The following is a 5,718-nucleotide window of genomic DNA, read 5'->3' as shown; positions in this document are numbered from 1 at the left end:
CATTTTGCATCATGTTTTCCTACTGTTATTTATAGTGTTTTTATGCATCATAAAACTTTGTGGAGTAATTATAATGCCTTTTCTATCATAATATGCAAGGTTTACACAAAGAGGGAGAATACCGGCAGCTGGAATCCTAGACCTGAAAAAGCTACGTCAGAGATACCTATTCTGCGCATCTCCAAATGAGCTGAAATTTTACGGAGATTTATGTTGGAATATATAAAAAATACTTGAGAAAATAGATACTGGAGGAGGCCACCCAGGTGCCCACAAGGCACCAGGGCGTGCCTACCCCCAGGCGCGCCCTGGTGGGTAGTGCCCCCCCTGGCCCACTTCTGGCAACCATGTTCTGGTATATAATGTCATTTACCCTAGAAAAAATAAGGGGAGTACTATTCGGATGGAGCGCCACCGTCTCGAGGTGGAACTTCGGCATGAGCACATTTGCTCTCCGGTGGAGCGATTCCGCTGGGGATACTTCCCTCCGGGAGGGGGAAATCTAAGATATCATCATCACCAACAACCCTCTCATCATGGGATGGCCAATCTCCATAAATATATTCAACATCACCATCTCATCTCAAAACCCTATTTCATCTCTTGTGTTCAATCTTTGTATCAAAACCTCAGATTGGTACCTATGGGTGACTAGTAGTGTTGATTACATCTTGTAGTTGATGCTAGCCGTTATTTGGTGGAAGATTACATGTTCAGATCTATTATGATATTCAAAACTCCTATGATCTTGAGCATGAATATGTTTTGTGAGTAGTTACTTTTGTTCTTGTGGACATGGGAGTAGTCTCACCATAAGTAATCGTCTGAATTTGATCTTCATTCGATATTTTGATGATATGTATGTTGTGATTCCCTTAGTGGTGTTATGTGAACGTCGACTATCTACATGACACTTCACCATCTTTGTGTCTAAGGGAATGCATTGTGGAGTAGTTATTAGATGATGGGTTGCTAGAGTGACAGAAACTTAAACCCTAGTTTATGCGCTATTTCGTAAGGGGCCGATTTGGATCCATATGTTCAATGCTATGGTTAGATTCTCTCTTAATTCTTCTTTCATATTTGTGAATGCTTGCGAGAGGGGTTAATCATAAGTGGGAGGGTTGTTCAGGTAAGAATAGCACCCAAGCACCGGTCCACCCACATATCAAATGATGAAAGTAGCGAATGCGAACTAAACCAACATGATGAAAGTGACTAGATGAAATTCCCGTGTGTCCTCAAGAACGCGTTGCTTACTATAATAGATTGTTTTGGCATGTCCTTTGCTACAAAAAGGATTGGGCTACCTTGCTGCACCTATTGTTACTATTGCTACTTGTCACTCGTTACAAATTATCTTGCTATCAAACAACATGTTACCGACAATTTTAGTGCCTGCAGAAATTACCTTACTAAAAGTCGCTTGTCCTTTCCATCTGCTCCTCGTTGGGTTCGACACTCTTACTTATCGAAAGGACTACGATTGATCCCCTATACTTGTGGGTCATCAATACAATAAGAGCATCTCCAATAGGCATGCAATCTTAGTAGCGCGCTCGAAAAATGGATTTTTTCCGTGCGCGGAGCCGAAACGGACGCTCCAGTAGCCATGCAAAAAAAAACACGCACGCGATATAATGGGTTTAGTGCGCGGAGGAAAACGGCATCGTGCGCCACTTATTTCGTGCGCCCGCCGTCGGTGTCAAAACCACCAGATCCTGGGTAGGCGTTCTCAAGCTGTGGATCTTGGATCAATGGGGAACAAAGGACAAAGGAGACGATGTTTACCCAGGTCTGGGCCCTCTCGAAGAGGTAAAACTCTACGTCCTGCTTAATTATATTGAAGTGTACATGATGATTACATAGTCGACCTACCATGAGATCAGATGAACTAAAACCTAGGTGAGTAGGGTGATGGTTCTTCTTCTAGCCTCTACGGACTAAACCCTCTGGTTTATATACACACCATGGGTACTAGGGTTACACATGGTCGGTTACAATAAGAAGATAAACATGCCAATTCCGTATCTTGACTTGGAGGACACACCAAGGCTTCAAAGGTTTCCTGTCCGGACATAGAGCCGCCTTATAGCTTGGCCTTCTAGTAGTCACTAAGCAGCCCATCACTACAAAAAAAGACACTTCCGTGATGATACGTGTTTGTCACAGTAGGTCACGTTTTCTATCATGCATGTATATCCATGACAATTTTATGACAGAATCAAGATAGTCATACATGTGCTATCATAGAAGTGTTCCATGACATTACCAAAATTATCATCATGGAAGTGTCCACTTCCATGACATAAATCACGCGTCACAGAAGTGCTTTCGTCAAGGGTGACCGACACTTGGCATCCACCGTAACGGGTCGCCGTTAAGCTATCGCGTCTAGTTTTGGAGGTTTGGTTTTGGATCCGATAACCCGTTAACAGCCCGGACCGAAGAGGCCTCCAGATGGCTCCTCCCACCCCCCACCTCCACCACCACCTTCACCACCGGCGGCCATGGCTCCTCCTAAGCCACCATGGAAGGGATTCTCCATTGGGACTTCAACCCTGGCCTAAAGGTCGAGGACCAGGTTTGTCGGTGTTTCAAATCCTTGGTTCATTTCTCCCATGCCTCCTCCTCCAAGGAATTCTTCTTGGTGGTCACTTTCTCCTTGGCTTCCTCCCCCTTGTCTCGTGCTTCAGTTGGTTTGGACCTACAATGTTGCATTGGAGGTCTTGCTTCTGGTTTCAAGGTTACATCTATTGGTGAAAGAAATTTTCGATTCTCTGTGGCCTCAAATAAAGTGGGTCATTTCATCTATGCCCTACAAGATAGAGTTTGGCCGGATTTTATCTGCCATTTTGGTCTTTTTAAACATCCTTGGAATGTGCCCTTCATTGCACCAGTTGGAGTGATTCCTCCACATGAAATCTCTCTGGTCAGGGGCAGATCATCCACAACTATTTGCACTAATCTGGCTTTCCTTGAGAAAAGTGCCGCTAAGGATGTCTCTGCCATCCAGGAATTGACCAAATTTGGCAAACAAAGGTCCAATAATTTATTGAGTTCATTTGATGATGTTTCAACTCAGTAGGACTATCTTCATGATGATCATCGCTCGGATGAAAACTTAATCATCAAAACTAGCTACGAGTTGGTAAAAGGCTCTTTGATTTTTGGCAGTATGGAAATTCCGGTTTCTTCGGACAATCTCTGCAACCCTACCAAAAAGTTTTTGGGTAAGAAACATCGTGAGCACAATTGGCGTAACATTCCCTCTTTGGTTTTGGAAGGTATTTTAGACCTTCGGCAAGCCCATTATGATGAGGTAGATATCCAAAATATCTACGATTTAACAGACTTGCCTCCTTCAGATATCATCCACGATATGATGGGCAGATGTGCCAGGTGTTTCGGTACTGGCCATGATTCTCATTACTGCAATGCTAAAAGTTGTGACACCTGCCATAATTTCCCTCCTGCATGGTTATGCACCCAATATGAGGTCGGCTGGCCCGCTCGATCCTGTGGTGTATGCAATAGCCAGGCCCACCATAGGGATTTTTGTCCTGGTCTTCTTTGGTGCCCGCGATGTAAGTTCTTGGGCCATGGAGCAAAATCTTGTTCTTCTAAAGCGGCTCCACGACTATTTTGGCAACAGAGGAAGAGGGAATGCTAGAATCAAATCAATACGGATCCCTTGCCACGAGTACGAGCTGTACATCCACAACAGAGGAATCCTCACATACCTAAGAAAAAAATTGATATGGCGCCCCAAGAGGAAAGAACCGGACTCTTGGCCTCTTTCCCCAAATTCCATAAGGCGGACGATTTCGCTTCTAGTAGTACGCCACCTACCCATACTACCGCCCCTGACAACCAACAAGCAGAACGCCACACCCTCCACCCGCCCAGCTCCACCTTTGACTGACGCGACTGCCATCACCACGACCATCGTTACCATGGCCAAATTTCCGGCGAGGCCTTTCCAGTTTGTGCCGATGGGAGCCCGGATTGAGCGTGGACCGGACCACAGATTGGTGCACAACATGATGGTGGTGGATGGCCCACCATTGAGCCACGAGAGGTATGCCATTGTCACTGCTATTCCCCCGGTCCCGGATCATCAGAAACTGCTAGTGTTGGATGAGGTTATTCGCATCATGGTCGAGGACTTTCATCTTGAAGTTCCAGATGCGCTCGTTTATCCTATCAGAGTGGGTATGGTGGCGTTTTCTGATGTAGCTTTGAGAGATCGGTTTATTCAGGAGAGTCCACATCAGTTAGACCCCCTAGATGATAATATGCCCTTTTCCTTTGTGCCGCATGATGAGGGGGAAAACATGTGCCGATGCCTGTTTCAATATGTTGCCTGGGTCTTGTTCCTTGCGTTTCCTATGGACTATCAAACTGATCACTATATCAATAAGGTTGTGTCCTGCTTCAGGAAGTTGGATCTCTGGCACAGGCCTGGTCACAACAAGGAACATGTGCTGGTTCAAGTGATCATCAGTGATATTGCGCAGGTACCCCATAGTCTTGTGATTAAGAGAGTTGGCGCATTGCCAGGCATGGGGAGATCCTGGCCAGTCCGTGTGTACGTGCTTAATGGCAGAGATACGATTCCTGGGCTAGTTAGTAATGAGGATGACGCTCCCCCGATGAATGCTTATCCACATCCCTACGAGTTACCTTACCTGACTGCTGCCCAACAATGGGCCCTGGATCACCAATGCTAGCTGCAGTAGCAGATTGATGAAGCCTAGGAGCAGCAGTTTCCCCAACAACAGCCGACGCAGAATGGGGGCTGGGGAGTTTGGCCAGTTGCACAGCCCCCGTACACGGGATTCAGTTTCCGAACACTTTTCCAGTATACAGGTCCCTCGCTCATGGATGGAGTGGAGCAAGAGAGCAACATTACAGATGATCCTCAGGATGAGTGGTCTGTTTATTTAGATATTGCAGAGGCTACAGATGCTCTGGTGAATGGGACTCAAACCTCTGGTTTGCAGTTTGTGCATCCAAATGGCATTGCATTCTCTGCCAAAGTTTAGAATGTTGAAGGAGTCTCGTTTCTGCAGTTTCTTTGGATGATTTCATTTGGCAGATATACTCGATGCATTACTACAACGGATGCCGCTATGAAGGGCAATATGCTGCCACTGAACCCTCTGATAATTTTTCAAAAGGTGGCTAATGCTGTCATCAAGGAAATGTGCCTTGCTGAGGGTCGGCTCTGCACCAGGTCTGAACTGTTTCCACGGCTTCAGGGGGATATTGGCATATCATCAGAGGTTTGTATGAAATTTGTTCAATTGATCACAGTGTAATAATCTGATGTGGCTGAGTTTGTGGGTAGGGGCTCCGAGCTGGAGGATGATGGGAGTACTGCTTTCAACACCAACCTTGAAGCCATGAGAATTGTTGACATATCTGAATCTTATGAAACTGTCATTGCCAAACCACAGAATAAGTACATTCAGAAGATGATCCTTACAGAGAATATGCCAGTTGATATGACCTGCCTGCGGCGCAACACTAGGCTACAAGGTATGATGGTTTCAAGGTGAACCTCATCACTGATGTTAAGAAGACGTTGTCCAAGGTTAAACCAAGGGGGCCCATCGGTTGCATGCTCCTCCAAAGCGACAGATCCTTGTTCCATGCCGCTGTTGCTGTAGCCTGATACAGTTCAGGCTGACGAACTTCCACCGCCAACTCCAA

This window comes from Triticum urartu, chromosome 2 (assembly GCF_003073215.2).
Source record: "Triticum urartu cultivar G1812 chromosome 2, Tu2.1, whole genome shotgun sequence".
Classification (NCBI taxonomy): domain Eukaryota; kingdom Viridiplantae; phylum Streptophyta; class Magnoliopsida; order Poales; family Poaceae; genus Triticum; species Triticum urartu.
Note: the sequence above shows the minus strand (reverse complement) of the source record.